This window comes from Aedes aegypti, chromosome 3 (genome assembly GCF_002204515.2).
Source record: "Aedes aegypti strain LVP_AGWG chromosome 3, AaegL5.0 Primary Assembly, whole genome shotgun sequence".
Lineage (NCBI taxonomy): Eukaryota > Metazoa > Arthropoda > Insecta > Diptera > Culicidae > Aedes > Aedes aegypti.
In genome coordinates, this window is record NC_035109.1 from 291,492,204 (window position 1) to 291,510,658 (window position 18,455).

Sequence of the window (18,455 nt, forward strand, 5' to 3'; positions counted from 1 at the left end):
CTAACTTATCGTCCTTGTTAGAATTTATCTACGGAACAAGGGTTACCTTCAATGTACTCAACATGTTCCTTGAACTATAATCTTCCATATAAATCACATTCTTGACGAAAATATTATATAACATGGGTTTTATTATTAAATGAAATAAATGCTTACGAAATCATCGTCATTCGTGAGCTGCCGAACAGAACAACACAAGAACAGCTTAGGAAAAACTTACCACTTCGAAAGGTCCAATTCTCCGCTCCAATGCCAATTTTTTCACAAAATCTACGCACCGATCACTTATGCACAATTAAACTTTTTATTAGTCTATAAAGCACTCGAAAATACTTAATTTTTATGCTTCAAATCACAAGTAAAAATTAATGAACTTTGTTTTCCTCGGCAATCACTTTTTATTACTGCACCAGGTTGCCAGAAAACCATATTCAATTGCGGTGTAATTATTATTCACGATTTAAATTCACAGAAAAGATCGAACATAACTAATTTATTTATTGGAATTATGCAACAAAGCATGCATGAGTAATAATTGAGTCTTTCAATGCCTTCCTTATTTGAAGATTGTAGCGCATAAACTTCAAAATACTGAGAAACATATAAAATATACGTCTTTTAATAGGTTAACTATTTTGGCAACACTCCTGTTGTTCTACAGGTAATAGGCCTATTCACAAAACGTTTCAAATCAGCTGATCGGAAAGCTCTTTGACAGTTCTTCTATGGAGATGACAGTCCCGTGTTAGCACCGGTCTTCCACCGATGTAAACAAATGCATAGACGGACCTGTCACATGAAAAGGCCTATGAGTGGATGATGTAATTGTGTCAAATCAAAAGTGAGTAGATTTGAAAAGGGTCTATTCTGATTTTCTCATACACTGAGAAGAATATGAACCTTAAAAATTACTGGCAAGGTTTGGATTTTGATCCGAATTAGCTGATCGAACCATATTCGGAGAGTGATATTCAAAAACAAAACAAAAATTAAATCCTGGGACATCCCAATCGGATTTTTTTTAATACACCCTAACCTCTTTTTACGGCCGTTATCGGGGAGTCGTAAAAAAAATTTGGGTAATAATTATGTTTTTGAAAAATGCAACGTCTATATGCGGAAATACTGATTCGGAATATTCGGCAAAGATGAAGCATGGGTTGAGAACTTTCCAAAATGGCCGTTCAAGTTTTCATATTTTGGTAATAGAAGGCAACACTGCTCGATTGTTATCAAAAGAGCCAATTTTATGGGGGTGTGATATGCAAATACCAAAAAATTTCAAAGATGACGGTATCGAATGTTGACCAAAGTTGAAGGAAGTGTTGCGTGCTATACAGTCGGCTGAATCACAAATGTTCATGTGGCTGGCAGCACTGTTCAAGAAGAATAAAGAAAAGATCAAAACCATAAAACTTGAGCGGAACAGAAAAATAGAATGCTTAGCAACATAGCAATACTCTTCAACTGTAATCCAGTTTTTCATGAAGGGTTCAAAATTTTGTCATAGCTGGCAACACTGCTTAAGTGAAATTGCGTCACCGGCAGTACTGTTGGGCAGAGGTGGACACACCACAACGCAGAACAGGGTCACCGAAGCGGAACGCGGAACCAGGATTTCGGTAGGAAAGAACACAACTACAAATAACTACTGTACGCAAGAGAACTTTAATAAACACGTCTGAACGGATTGAACATCACATTACGGATGAATGGTAAAACTTTCCATTCTCCTTCTTTTCCTTCTATTTGGCGCGCTCGCCGACTGCTCTACCGGCGCATGCGTCATTCGTCATACTCTACACATCAGTGTTGCCGCTTTGCATACGAGGCACAACCATTGCATACTCCAACACTCCTCCTCAATGTTGTCCTCGTACTCGTCCGCATCCTCACTGCCTTCCATGCCGGGTTGATCTCCTCCTGCTTCAAGCATCAACAACGTAATCAACTAATCGGCCAGGTCGGACTCCTCGATTGCTCCTCCTGGATCGCCGAACTTCCCTCCAGTTATCAGCATCCGAATCTGGGCTTCCACTGTTGGACTCCGCCACATGCAGCGGCTCCACTTCCTCGCTTGAAGTGTTCGCATCGAAGTATTCTTCACGTTCTTCGGCTCTATTCTGCTTCTTCTCCGAATACCAGCTCACCACACTGACTGGCGAACTTCTTAGCTTCGTCGTCTTCTTCTCGCCAATTATCGGCTGCTGGCCCTCTACTTTCTTCTCAACCTTCGCCAACTTCAGCCGATACAATGACCCCGACTTTTCACCAATTACCACTTTCTTACCAGATGCATCGCAAATATCGCAACCATCTTTCTTGAACTTTACCGAGAAATCCTTTGACGTCAATTTGTCCACTGACACAAGTCCACTCGCCAACGACGGAACATACAAGACGTTGGTAAGCTTCACCTCAACTCTACTTCCGTTTCCGTTTACGCCATACACAACACCTTCGCCACAACCAGCGGCGGTAACCACTTTACCGTTTCGCTAACACTACACTTGGGCCTTTCTCTTCTTTCAGCGATTTGAAAAAGTTTCTATCGCTCGTCATGTGCCGACTTGCTCCACTGTCAATGTACCAGCACTTTTGCTGATCCATTCCAGCCATAAAACACACACTGGCACCACAATTTTCGTCATTTACTTGTCTCGCGTTTTGCCGCACACGCACTCTGTCGTCCGGCTTCTTCTTATCTTCGCACTCACTTTCTAGCTCCTGCTTCGCTAGCAAAAATGATCGACAGTTGCGACGCAAATGACCGGGCTTGTCGCAAAAGTAGCATCTTCTCACCGGCGCTCTATCGTTGTGTCCACCCACGCTTTGCACTTCGTTTCGCACTACCACACTTTTCATCGCTTTCGTCTCACATTGCATTTCGCCGGAACGCTCCCTCCTACGTTCGAACTCATCGATCAGCTTTGACTTCACAAGCTGCATCGTGATGTCCGCATCGGCACGACTCTCCAACGCCGTGACCAAACCACCGTACGAATCAGGCAAGCTACGCAGGATCATCGCAATCCGCAGCGACTCTTCCAGCGGTTGCCCCGCATTCGACAAACGATCGAACAAATCGTCAAGCACAACCAGATGACTCTCAAGGTCACCTTCTTCCGCGAGATTTAACGAACACAGTTTCTTCAACAACGACACACGCGAGGTCACCGTGTTCTTCTCGTGATAAGCTTTCAAACCATCCCAGAAAGCTTTCGCACTGTCCGCTTGTTTCACCAAACCGAACTGATTGTCGTCTATGCACAGTCCGATAGTGGCACGAGCTTTCCGATCGTCCTTCGTCCACTGATCGGTCACTACAGCCGGCCTCGCATCACCGACAACATACCACAGCTCCTCCCTGGTCAGGAGCATCTCCATCCGGAACTTCCATATTTGCCAGTTATGGTTATTTAATCTGGCAAACGCAAACTTGTTCACATCCGCCATTTTGTCCTAGCAAAACCACCACCGCGGAGAAACAACGCACACTCACACACGGCGTGATCACTTTCGATCTCTCGGAACCTTTTTCCTACGCAATCCGGAACCTTCCCTTCGGCACTGCTGGGCCCATAACCTGTTGGGCAGAGGTGGACACACCACAACGCAGAACAGGGTCACCGAAGCGGAACGCGGAACCAGGATTTCGGTAGGAAAGAACACAACTACAAATAACTACTGTACGCAAGAGAACTTTAATAAACACGTCTGAACGGATTGAACATCACATTACGGATGAATGGTAAAACTTTCCATTCTCCTTCTTTTCCTTCTATTTGGCGCGCTCGCCGACTGCTCTACCGGCGCATGCGTCATTCGTCATACTCTACACATCAGTGTTGCCGCTTTGCATACGAGGCACAACCATTGCATACTCCAACAAGTACAAGTGTGCATGCAACTTTTGTTTTGCGGATATCTCAGGATCCTGACCACTTAGAAAGATGGCGTCTTCGGCAAAGTTATTCAGTAGCTCAAGGACTATCATTATTCTGTCCAAGAGATTCGAGATGTGGCCACCAGGCGGCGCTAGTGAGCGTAGAATTTTTGTTTTGCGGATATCTCAGGATCCTGACCACTTAGAAAAATAACGCCTTCGGCGAAGTTGTGCAAAAGCTCAAGCGCTATCATTATAAAAGCTATGCGATTCAAAATTTTGCCAAGGGCTATCATTATTTTTGTCAAAAGATATAAGGTTTTTCCCACCAGGCAGCGCTAGTAAGCACGATATTTTTTGTTTTGCGGATGTCTCAGGATCCTGGCCACTTAGAAAGATGGCGCCTTCGGCAAAGTTATTCAGAAGCTCAAGCGCTATCATTATAAAAGCTATGCGATTCAAAGTTTTGCCTCCTGGCGGCGCTAGTGAGCATGAAACTTTTGTTTTGCGGGATTCTGACTACATAGACATGGCGTCTTGGGCAAAGTTGAGCTTCTCAGCAAGTTTATCGAAGACGCCATCTCTCTAGGTAGTCAGGATCCTGATATATCCGCAAAACAAAAGTTTGATGCTCACTAGCGCCGCCTGGTGGCAAAATTTTGAATCTCATAGCTTTTATAATGATAGTCCTTGAGCTACTGAACAACTTTGCAGAAGGCGCCATATTTATAAGTGGCCAGGATCCTAAGATAACCGCAAAACAAATGTTTCATGCTCACTAGCATCACCTAGTGGTAGAATTCCGCAATTCAGTGATGGTGGTGCTAGCCCTTGAACTACTGAACAATTTTTCTGAACATCATGATCCTCTATTTGGAATACTTTGTAAGATATTGGTCATTTATAAAAACGGTCGTTAATCTGAACTTCGGTCGTTAAGGGTGGTCGTAAAACGAACCGTCGGTAAAAAAAACGGACGTAAAAAGAGGTTGGACTGTAATACCATTGATTCTCTCGGTAATAACTTGGTGATAGAGCGTTCAAGAGCAGCAACCTTTACAGACCAAAACCATATCGAGCCATTCAGCTTGTCAGTGAATAGTTCAATTCACGGTGAAATTCTTGACATTAGAAAAAATGAAAACAACTATGCAAGTACCATCGTTGGGGGTGAGATTTGGCCAAAAATGCGTAAGTTCTCATTTATTTTTAAATAACTTTCGCAATTTGACTTGATATGTTCGGTTAAATATGAGAATACGTTGCAAATGCTGAACAATTAATTGAAATCTGATTTTCCTTTAAATAGGAATCATTTGAAAATTGGCCCAAACTCACCCCTTCGAGAAGGTGACATTGGGCCAAACAAACTACACTCAGGAAAACGAACTATCGATAAACATAGGAACCCCATATGAAAATTCGCCACAAGAAATTGGATTGAAATTCATAAATTTACGTCATGGAACCGAAATTTGAAAACAAAAATAGTTTTCGCGGCAACCTGGAATCGAACCAAGGACCTTGCTTAGTTTTGTAACAAAAACTACCCAAAAACATGATTATTTAAAGAAAAAATCGAATTTCTTTGGATTATTTTAGTTTATTTTGCCGAATATTACATGTTTCATATAAAGCATTTTGTTTGAATTACAAGTTGAATAGTGTATTTTTTTAACATGTGCAAATATATCATTGTTTCAAAATTATTTTAAAAATGTTGCCAAGTCCTTTTCAAAAGTTTAACAAATAAGGAAAACCAGTTTTAGCTCTAAGAATATTGTTTAACTGAAAAAATAAAAATGTTGAATAACTTGGTCAAAACAGTAAAATGCGGTGTATGCAATGTTTGAACACAATTAAATAAGCTTCAAAACCATGCAAAAAAATTTGGAATCGGTTGAGTATTCATGAAGTTATGGTCAAACAAAGATATTTTTTTAGTAAAATAAAAAAAAAATGGAGTAAACTACTTTTTATTGGAACTAGTTTTGATTTTACACAAATTTGATGTTCTACAAAGTTTTCAAATAAAATAATTTTTAAGGTAATGGTGCTGAAATTACCGAAGTTATGGTGACTTCACTGAAGGCCATTTTTTATAACTTGAAAATTCACCTCCAAGACGCTTGCACCTCTAAATTTTAATATTTTTGGCTCAAACTTCCAGGTTTCTCTACTAATATGATTCGAATTCAGAAGAGTACACGAATTTTTGGTTTTGAGAATTTTTGAAAAATGAACCGCACCCTAAATAGACTGTAGCGCATGTGCGAGTAGCAAATAGGAGCATGCATGTAACTCATTCAAACGCAACTCTGAAATTCATGTAATCCGATAATCGCGTTCCGTGGATGTTTCTTGCAGAGCACAATATTATGAATCAATTAACCATGACGTCACGCTGCAACTTCTAGGTTGGATTCACACCTGCTGCAAGTTCATTACCATGACATGGCAATTTTTAAAGCCGAAATGCTGCCATAGTGAGATTGAATACAAAATTTATTCGATAAAATAAATGAAAATGAAATTAGGCAGTGTCCATTTATGACATAACGTTAAAATGTACAATTTTCGACCATTTCCCCTACGCAACGGTCTTTGCATGAAAAAAAAATTGTGTTTGAGCCGCAACGTTTGAGCCTACTCTCCCTCCCCCTAGAGCGTTACGTAATATGTGGACGGCGCCTTAGTCTGCATAAATTTAGTGGCGTTGTGTATTCAATTTGAATCTCCGCTATTTTATTTCTAACTGCAATTTTTTTCTCAGTGTAGTCTGTATTTTTCTGCATTGGCCCTTTCAACGAGTAGAACATAATGAGTGACGTTTAATTTCAGGAATTGTCAACAAATACGAAATGTTACCAATACATAAACTAGTTTTTGCTCAGTTTTGGATTGCCGAAGTGAACATTTTTGTTGCCGACAATAGTAATTGCATTGCCGATAAAAGAACAAGTGCCTCGTGACTTTGGTGAGGAAAAATAGAAGATTAAGAGAACAAAATAGTGTTTTATGTATAACAATCAATAAACGAAGAGTGCTCAAGTGTAGTTCAGGTGTCTCCTGCTAATTGTTGTGCTCCATTGTTGCGTTAAATTGCCTTCTTAAAAGCTCAGCTGCTTAGGCTGCCGACAATACGTAAGTTCCCCTATTTGTACACTTGATACAACTCGTGATTCATGCATCTGCGCCACACACCATTTACGAGTTTCCCACCGTATTGCCGGCAGAGCTTTACGCTCGGAAACACCGAAAGCTTTCCGGTCTGCCTCTTTCAGCGTCCACGCCTCGTGCCCGTAGAGAGCCACCGGAAGAATCAATGTTTTGTACAGGGCGAATTTTGTTTTCGTTTGCAAGTTGCGGGACCTAAGCTGGTTACGTAGTCCGTAAAAGGCCCTATTCACAGCCGCAACACGTCTTTTCACTTCGCGGGAAACGTCGTTGTCACATGTCACAAGTGTTCCAAGATAAACAAATTCTTCAACAACTTCAAACACATCCCCATCAAACACTACCTCAGCACCTACACCACCATGCCTGACTCTATCTCTAACTGCAACTATGTACTTCGTTTAGGTAGATTTAATTATTGCTATCTCCCTCTTTAGAGACACGAAGGCCTTTTCCACTGACACTGAACACTGAAAGTGCGTCTCCATGCTTCAACCTGTCTAACGTCACGAATGAGGTTGACACCTCGTCTGCGATCTGAACACTTGAAGTCGAACCATCCAGCGTAGCACGTATCAGCCTAATTAGTTTCGCCGGAAAACCATGTTCAGACATTATCTGCCACAGCTCATTTCTTTTCACTGAGTCGTACGCCACCTTGCAATCAATAAACGGATGGTGAGTCGGCAAGTTATACTCCCGGAATTTATCTAGGATCATTCGCAAGCTAAACATCTGGTCCGTTGTCGAACGGCCCTGACGAAAACCAGTTTGGTATTCACCGACGAAGGACTCCTCGAGCGGTCTCAGTCTGTTAAACAGGATGCGCGACAGAATTTTGTACGCCGAATTCAGCAGGGTAATTCCTCTTGTAGATTGGGCGTATGAGGCCATCCAACCAGCCGGTGGGTAGTTCTTCGTCCTCCCATACCTTCAGAAGTACTCGGTAGATCGACTGATAAAGCTGCTCACTTCCGTGCTTGAGAAGCTCGACCGGGATCTCGTTCTTCTCAGCAGCCTTACAGTTCTTTAGCTCACTGATAGCCTTTTAACCTCTCCTATGGTCGGTGGGTCCACAGCTTGATCGTTATCATCAATGTTCATCCTGTTCCTCGCTACATTTCCATTTTCATCGTTCAACAATTACTGAAAGTGCTTCTTCCACCTGCAGCCACCGCCGCTTTATTGGTCAGCAAATTCCCTTCTCGATCATTGCACATGGCGGGCACTGGTACGGTATTGTGCCGTGCACCATTAACCGTTACGTAGAATCTCCGCATATCATTCCGGTTCATGCTTTCTTGCGCTTCAATTACCACACTTTCTTCGTGCTGCCTTTTCTTCCAGCGGTGGATTCACTTTTATTCGGCTCTCGCTGCCCTGTCGGCTTCTGGCGACATTCTTCATGTCTGTCACCCTTTGGCACTCTTCATCGAACCAGTCGTTTCGTCTTCGTCATTGACCAGTGCTAATCACTTACCGCGCCGTTGTTGTCACAGCTTCGTGGATAGGGTCCCACAGGCTGTCACCATCTGCAGCAACGATAATTCTTCCCAACTGCTCGTCTAGCTGCTGGCGGTACCTTGCAGCTACCCCATCAGTCGACAAGCGTTGTATATTGAAGCGCAGCGTTCTGTTTGTTGTGGAACGCGTTGGAACTCGTGACTCTGGATAACCACGTCCGAATTCCAGCTTCAACGAGATAATGATCCGAGTCGATATGAGGGCCTCGAAAGGTCCTGACATCCATGACATCTGATAAATGTCGCCCATCAACCAGCACGTGGTCTATTTGGGAGCAGGCATCGCCACTCGGGTGTCGCCAGGTGTGTTTGCGGATATTCTTTCGTGCCAAGTAGGTACTACTGATTGCCATCCCTCTAGCAGCAGCGAAGGTTACTAGCTGCAGGCCATTATGATTGGTAACGGAATAAAGACTTTCCGTTTCAATGACGGGTCGGAAGAAATCTTCTTTCCCGATCTGCGCATTTGCGTCGCCGATGACTATCTTGACGTCTTGTTTTAGGCACTCTTCGTAAGCCTTATCCAGGCTCTCATAGAACTCATCCTTCATGCCATCGGGCTTATCGTTCGTTGGCGCATATATGCTGATCAGGCTGTAGTTGAAGAACTTGCCCTTCATTCTCAACACACAGATTTGGTCGCTTACCGGTTTCCACCGAATAATTCGCTTCATCTGCTTCTCAATCACTATGAAGCTTACTCCTGGTAACTATGAAGCTAAGCTGGTACTTGAATGATGTGTTGGCGATGGGGTCCACCGCTCGAAATTCATGGACCCACCTTTATCAGGGCTTTGGACCTGTAGCTCTGGTTCTCAATAGTGTCAAGTTCTTTCGGACTCCCCGATCTCTAGTTGGGACGCGTTACCACTACGCCATGAGAGGACTCATGAACGCAGAAGTTAACCTGAATTCGATTTCAGCTCATTGTATGTATTCCAATTGCAAATTATATGTAATGTTTAGCTTTTCGGTAGTTGTGAAACTTCCACTCGGCGGGTTAGCCGTAAACCACGATTCATAATTAAAAACAAGCAAACATTATGTTTTGTACAACAAAGAAACAAGTTTTCAATCGTTGGTGTTTTATTCGAGTCGAGTGAAGAATAAGAGTATTATTTTGAGTGATAAAATCTGACAGCCATCTTGGATTTCGACGCCATCTTGATTTAAAGTACCGTAGAATCGGGTGTAATTGATCAGACGGGTGAAATTGATCATCGTATCACACGATTTTATTTATTCGTAATGGAGCACAAATATCAATGTGTGCTGCAGTAAATGAACGTTGTTTGTCGTAACTATTGTCGAATTGTTTGTTGCGAAGTTTTTTTTGCGTTAAAGAATGTTTATTTTTATGGAAAAATGTAAAATTTCAAAATCATGCACGGTGCAGTATTGACAAACACCAATAAACTTCTATTTCTAAGCAAGGATTTGAACATAGTATAAACCTGAAAGTTTGTGAGGATGCTTGAGATATATCCCCAAACCAGATTTCATCATCAAAACTCGTACCAATTAACTCAAATGATTGAAATAATTGAATTTCTGTTAGATATCATTGAATTCCTTAGGAAATTGCATACATTTAGGCGTTTCCCGCGTAATTCTTGAGATTTAACTATTCGTTATTTTTATAAATATTGCATTGTTAAGAATTTGACAAGCATATTCGGATTCAGGGAGCTAAAATTTATCATGTAGAGTTGTTTTGAAAGCTAACAATAATGGCATTGACAAGTGATCAATTTCACCCCGAAACGAGAACCCCTGATTTTTTATTTTAGAGATATTTTTCAACACTAAAATGACATTTGTTAGATAATTTCGGTACATGAGTCGATGAGGCTCACTTTCGTACTTGTTTTCCTGCATTTATTTGTTTGGCATTGTTAACATTATAGGAAACAAACTAGAAAAACCGTGAAAAATGATCAATTTCACCCGAAATTACGGTAGTAGAATGAATGTTTCGCCTGTTTTTTTTCATCAGCCCTAGGTTTGCTCTAAATGTTCGATGAATCTAGCCAGTTTGGTTGCTACTAGGCATTACGTCCCCATTGGGACAAAATCTACTATTCAGCTTAGTGTTGAATATGCACTTCCACAGTTATTTGCCAAAGTTAGCATTTTTGCATTCGTATATCGTGTGATTCTACGTCTCTAGCACGGAAATAACATTATCTCGAATACCACTTGCCCAAATGATGGACATAGTATGAACCGATGCACGAGTTCACTGTTTGACGTTTGAGCGGTGCCGTGTTTTTTACGTGACCATGGCAACGAGTGAATTCGGCACCGCTCAAACGTCAAATTAGCGAACTCGTGCATTGGTCCATGGACCTGTGCACGAGTTCATTATTTGACGTTTGAGCGGTGCCGTGTTATTTATGTGACCATGGCAACGAGTGAATTCGGCACCGCTCAAACGTCAGAATTAGTGAACTCTTGCATCGGTCCATACTACCGTTCTACGCATATTCGTCTCGCGGTCCATACGCTATATAACATGGGAGAAGTATGCGTAGAAAGGCAGTATATATTCATCAACCATATCATGTAGACCTCTCTCAGGTTGTAGAGGCTCTTCGTTACTAAGCAGTTGTTTCACTACTTGGATACCGATGGTGAGCCGTAGCGCCGAGCAGCGCATGAGACGAGCCTTCTCGGGAGCACATCGCCTTGCGCGCGCTTTTAGAATTTTCGTGCGCCTCCAGCTAGCGCAGCACACTAGGATTCCGATGAGAGAGACGTTTTGGTTGGAGGCTCGTCAGTACATTTATGTGCTCCTGAGAAATATGTAACTCAATCCTTCTGAGAAACATAGGGAGCCGGATCTTATTCTTGGCATTTTTGATTCACTTGGGCAGTGGGGTTTTTTGAAAGCTACAGAAGACAGAACTTATATTAGGCCACGATATGCGTCATACTGAAGCGCATCTTATTGCAAAGTTTCAGACAATTCGGCCGAGAAAACATCCCCCCCATGCCAAACTGAATCATGGAAGTGCCCAAGTGGTTCTGCAGCCTATGCTGTTTTTTCTCGATATAGGGCAAACGCTCCTTTAGGAGAGGTAGTGTGTTTTAGCATGTTTCGCGCTAATAAACTATTATGTGATATTTTTAAATTATGTACGATGCGAAAATGATACAAGTAATTCATAATATTAATGAAATTCAACCGTAAAACTATTTAAAACAATTATTTTGCTTAAAATTTTTGCTCCTTTGCACCTATAGTGGTGCATCAGCACCCATAGTGGAGGGTCCCATAAGAAATCAATGGATTGCGACACTAAAGGCACGGTGTCTCTGGTAGAAAACATTAATATAAAAAAATCAGTATCGCTGAAACACCCACCAAATGAAAGCTTAGGCTTTCCCCTTTCATTTGAGACCGGTTTGGAAATGTTCTATCGGGGGGTCCTGAACATTTTTTTTTATTTTAGTAAGAGATACGTACCATAGGTAATCTTCTTCCACCAATAGTATGATACAATGAATCGCTTGTACCATATGATGAAAACTCAATTGAACCGTAGAAGGCCATGACAAATATTTCTGCACAAACATTTGAAAAGGGCTAGAGATCCCTTTTTAACTCGTCCATGCAAACTAACACCACTATCAGAAAGATTAGTGTTAGTTCTTCCTGATACTAGTATTGGTGAACGTGATCGAGTTGAATTGGGCTCAACAGCATCTTACAAAGCCATTGTTCACCAATGTCGATGTGCCCTTTTTAAATGTTTGTCCAGATTTCCATAAAACAAGCTTGTTTTTGTTTTGGCAGTGTTGCTGTTCAGTTGATTATAAATTCAGTAAATAGTAAAATTTATTTATTTATACAAAACTAAAATGGTTGTAAATAGTATTTAAAATTTTAAATAAAAAAAATGTTTAGAGATTTAAAAGATGTTCAATAAATAACCCTTATTTAGATTCAGTTGTATGCTACCGTCTTAAAATTCAAATACATTTTCATAAGATATTGCTTTTTACGATAAGTAATAAATAAAGCGTTTGAGAAAACATTTACTCATGGATCATTACATTACAAATGGTTTCACAGATTGCACAAACAACTAAATTGTCATCAATAGTAGGGAAATCGGCGCTGCATTGCTTAAGTTGTCGCGTTCTAAGGTGGTATAGCGAAAAATTGTGTCGCGTGATAAGTTTATAAATTCATTGTTTTGGGTCAACATTTTGGTTTGCTGATTAGAGGTATGCCTGTTAATAATTACAATAAATATATCCCAATTTCACACCTATTAATAAATATATATTTACGCTTCACTCTGTCAGGAGACTTGAAACATGAAACCAAAAAGCCACGAATATAATCGTTCGAAGATTTGCGTATTGTGTTTAAAGAAAATGTGTCTGCAACCGTTATCAGCAATAGTGGTTGATATTATTGAACAGCACATTTTTCACGACATCAGGATTAAAGTCTGCTATTGTCCTACAAAAATATGTCGAGCTTGCACGTTTATTCGTTCAGTAACCAATTAAACTTTTAAATATAGCCCTGTATAAATATAAATACAATTTAAAATCTACCATTCGAATCATGTAATGATGTGAGAACAACAATCTCACCAAAACTAAAGGCAAAACGTGGTAGACACAGCAATGCAAAAAGTAAGTGCCAATTGAATTGGTTGGTTGTCGAATCTACACGGTTTACCACCCAATGTGCAACATAAAAAAAACCCATTTGTTCGCTGATGACTTGTTTTTGATTTAAAAAAAATGTGATTTGAGCACCAGATGAACATTGCAGTTAAGCAGCTGTCTAGGGAGTTTGGATGTTGCAATGGATGGATGGAGAAGGGTCCTTTAAGGTTACCCTCTCGATAATCGAGCATAATTCCGACGTCATCGGGACTCAAGGCCGTTGTAAGGATACTGGCGTAAAAATAATGTTGCTGCTTGCTGTTGCTTCTGGCGTTTCAGATAAATATGGCAATATTGAGAAAATTTGGAAGACACTGTTACTTTTGAATAATTTTAGGTGCTTCATTAAAATCGTCAATCTGTTTTGCGTAACAATGGGAGATAGTTCAACATTTCCTTGCCCATACTGTACCACACAAAAAATATCTATCCAATGTAGCGGCTCATCCACGAATACTTGGTTACATACGCGTCCGCGAAATGGAAAAGTCTCGGCTCGGATCATAAACTGGAGGAGCAGTTCTGCAATTGTATTTACTATCCACTGCTCGATAGATCACCCGACGAACAAATTGCCTGCCACCTTCCTTGCATATTTCACTAGGTAATAATACATTGATCCAAATAATGACGAGGAATGGGTAAGCATCAGCAGTTTGATTGTTTGATTCTTTTATTACAGGTGAGGATCATCAGTTGCCTAAGCACAGCAAATGTGGATTCACCAGCTGAAACTGTCAGAAGCTTTTGAAAAATCGGCATGTTTTGGAAGTAAAATGGGATCCAAGTTTACTAGCAATTGGAATTTATCGTACTGTTCTGTAAATTATCAATTTTCAATGAAAAAATGTATTTCAGGCGCTTGATTATTTTGATCAGGTACATAAAAGTTGTTTTCAAAGGAGTCTGGATGATGATTTTGCAGAAAAGGTTGAGAACTTTTCAAAAACGTGGATTGCTCACCCAATAGCTGGAAGTTCCACATTGGCGCTATCATATCCCGGAGTTTTGTAAAATCACAGTAAGTGGTTTGAGGAAATACGGGAAACAAGCCAGTGAAACCGTACATTTCGATCTTCAAGTTGCATGAAATCATGTTAAGGTTCCGGAGAACTCCGAAGCATGTGATCGACAGCATCTTTGAGCTGTAGTAATGTACAATAGTGCGCATTTGTAGGCCGTATTAACCGTATTTACTTTATCGATATGTCGTGTTTGTAATTGGTTTAAATAGAATGGTATAATGGTTAATCCTTTTTATTAATTGGTTAACTATTCGTAGTAAATTGTCTCATGGCTACCTAGATAAGGATGAAAGAAAATGACTATGTGAACCATAATTTAGAAATCAGTACTGAAAAAAAACAGCATTGTAATGTTTTGAAATAAATGTTCAGGACCCCCCGATAGAACATTTCCAAACAGGCCTCAAATGAAAGGGAAAAGCCTAAGCTTTCATTTGGTGGATGTTTTAGCGATACTGATTTTTTTATATTAATGTTGTTCTACCAGAGACACCGTGAAGGAACCATTCTTAAAACATACTTCCACTAAAGGAACAGTGTTACTACACTCAAAATAATCCAAACGTCATTGCTACGTGAAAAAATCACGTAGATCATTCAAAATTCAATTCACCTTCACTTCACCTGACCAAGGTAATGATTGCTAAACCACACATAATCACCAAATGAAGACTTGATGATTGTTACTGGGGCTACCTGTTGCACTTAGGTGAAAAACATGTAGGCACCTAAATTCATTTTGACATCTGCATATCGCCCTTACGTTCAGTATTGAGCTCGAATTCTAAGATGGCACACGCTAGTTTTTCAAGGAGTTGCTGAACTTCAAACCCTGTTTAAGATTGATTTCGAGGTAAATATTCTTTGAGTACCGAAGAATCTTGTATCACTTTATATTTTGACGTAGAAGTACGTCTTTCTTCTCTATACAGGAGTGAAATTGGAATTTCAAAACCAAGAGCGTTACGTTGGCATGAAATATTTTAAACGTTCATAACTTTTCGCTGGCTTAACGAAATTTCTTGATTAGCACCTCAATCGAAAGATAAGACATCAAAGCTTCATGTCGTTTACTTATTGAATCCCACATACCTGTCCAAATAGTTTAATAACTGTTTTAAAAGAGAACGTTGATTTCAAGCAAATCTATAAATAGGGGTGGCTAGAGAAAATTTGACGTCATTTGCTTTTCACTCTCCGATTGGCTCGCATCTCAGCAGGCGACAGATCGGCTTGCTCTGACCGAGCGTGCTTCTCAGGCACAGACATCGGATTGGTGAAATGATCCTAGTCTTAAAGAAGGACGCCAAGGAAAAGGGTGCAGTCTATAAGCAACTGGCACAAGAAGTACTTGGTGACGAGGTTGATGTAAGATCCCTTACTGCTGAAGCGACTCTCCAGTGTAAAAATCTGGATGAGGTCACCGATGCAGCGGAGGTCTCGGCTGCCCTCAAAGAGCAGTGTGACATCGACGTAGCCAGTAAGGCCATCCACCTTAGAAAGGGCCCGCAGGGCACCCAGGTGGCGGCGATCAGGCTGCCGGTCGCAGAGGCCAACAAAGCGAAGAACTTGGGCATACTCAAGGTAGGCTGGTCGGTTTGCCGGCTGAGCATACAACAGCCCCCTGAAGTTTGCTTCAAGTGTTTCGGGAAGGGCCATAAGTCGTGGAATTGCAATGGTCCCGACAGAAGTAAGATGTGCAGAAAATGCGGCGCTGAAGGCCATAGGGCAAGCGATTGTAAGCAAATCGCTAAGTGCCTAATATGTGTCGACAGAGCAGACAACGGACACTTAACGGGCGGACCCAAATGTCCGGGCACAAGCGGAGTATCAAAGCAGCCAAAACGGAAGTAACACAGTTAAATTTAAACCACTGTGATGCAGCCCAGCAGCTGCTTTGGCAGTCAGTCTCGGAAACCAAGACTGACGTGGTGTTATTATCGGACCCATACCGCATACCAGCCAACAACGGGAACTGGGTGGCGGATAGGTCTCAACAGCTAGCAGCTATAGGGACGACAGGACGATACCCAATCCAAGAAGTAGTCTCTAGCTCAAATGACGGTTTTGCGATAGCAAAAATCAACGGCGTGTTCTATTGCAGTTGTTACGCGCCCCCAAGGTGGTCGATTGAGGAATTTTCCCACATGGTTGACAGGATGATGGCCGAACTAGCTAATCGGCAGCCAGTAGTGATAGCTGGCGACTTTAATGCATGGGCAGTGGAGTGGGGTAGCCGCTGCACCAATCAAAGAGGCCAGCTATTGTTGGAATCCCTGGCCGCATTAAATGTAGAGCTGGCAAATGTGGGTACAGTGAGTACCTTCCGCAGAAATGGTGCAGAATCGATCATCGACGTGACGTTTTGTAGTCCTAACCTTTTAGGTACCATGAACTGGCGCGTTGATGACGGTTATACTCATAGCGATCATCAATCGATTCGCTATAGTATAATACCAGGCGGGCAGAAGGCAGCGCGATGTAACTCGACCCAAGCCCGAGGATGGAAAACAGCGCGCTTCGACGGCGAAGTATTCACTGAAGCCCTGAGGCGCGAACGAAACACTCTGGACCTAAACGGTGAAGAGCTAGTTGCTATGATATCACGAGCGTGTGATGCTTCCATGCCGAGAAAAGCCCCTCCTAGAGAGAACAGGCCGCCAGTGTATTGGTGGTGCGAATCAATTGCAAATCTTCGAGCAATCTGCCTTCGGGCTAGACGAAGAATGCAACGCGCACGCACAGAAGCACAAAGAGAGGAACGCGGTGCAGCATTCAGAGAGGCAAAGTTGGCTCTCAAAAAGGAAATCAAGAGTCGAAAACGGGCATGCTTTGAAAGTCTATGCGAGAGTGCCAATTCTAGTCCATGGGGTGACGCCTACAGAGTGGTAATGGCTAAGACCAAAGGAGCCATAGCGCCCCAAGAGAAATCGCCCGAGTTGCTGCGATCGATAATCGATGTACTCTTCCCGCACCATCCCATAAGCCCGTGGCCCCCAGCGCCGTATGCGGCAGATGAAGGAGAAGAAGTGGCGAGAGTGACGAACGAAGAGCTGGCAGAAGTCGTGAAATCATTCGCGTCAAACAAGGCACCGGGACCCGATGGTATCCCGAATGTTGCCTTAAAAGCGGCAGTGAACACGGATCCGGACATGTTCAGAACCACGATGCAACGCTGCATTGATCAAGGAATCTTCCCGGATGTATGGAAACGACAGAAATTGGTGCTACTACCAAAGGCGGGGAAACCACCAGGTGACCCGTCGGCGTATAGACCTATCTGTCTACTAGATACGACGGGCAAGTTATTGGAGAGGTTGATTCTCAACAGACTAGTACCGTATACGGAGAGTGCGGACGGCCTGTCCAACAACCAGTTTGGATTCAGAAAAGGTAAATCTACTCTGGACGCCATCCAGTCGGTCGTTCAAACAGCTGAGGTGGCAATCGAGCATAAAAGGAGCGGCATCCGTTACTGCGCGGTTGTCACTCTGGATGTGAAGAATGCGTTCAACAGCGCAAGCTGGGAAGCAATAGCACACGCGCTTCACCGCCTCAAGGTACCGGTGCAGTTGTGTAAGCTTCTAGAAAGCTATTTTGATGGTAGGATTCTACTGTATGACACAGAGGAGGGGCAGAAAAGCGTTCGAATTACCGCGGGAGTACCTCAAGGTTCAATCCTGGGCCCGCTGTTATGGAATGCAATGTACGATGACGTACTGAGGCTGCCCCTTCCGACGGGTGTTAAGATTGTTGGCTTCGCCGACGATATCACCCTAGTGGTCTATGGTGAATCGATGGAGGAAGTAGAGTTGACAGCAGCGCACTCTATTTCCCTGGTTGAGGAGTGGATGAAGTCTAGGAAACTAGGACTGGCCCGTCACAAGACTGAGGTGGTGGTGGTCAACAACCGCAGGTCCGAGCAACGGGCGCTTATCTCGGTAGGTGATTGCACCATAGAGTCCAAGCGATCCCTTAGGCATCTTGGGGTAATGATCGATGACAAGCTGAGCTTCGCTAGCCACGTTGAATATGCCTGTAAAAGGGCATCTACGGCTATAGCGGCGCTTTCGAGGATGATGTCTAACAGCTCTGCTGTAATTGCCAGCAAACGCAAGCTGCTGGCAAGCGTGGCGCTATCCATACTAAGGTATG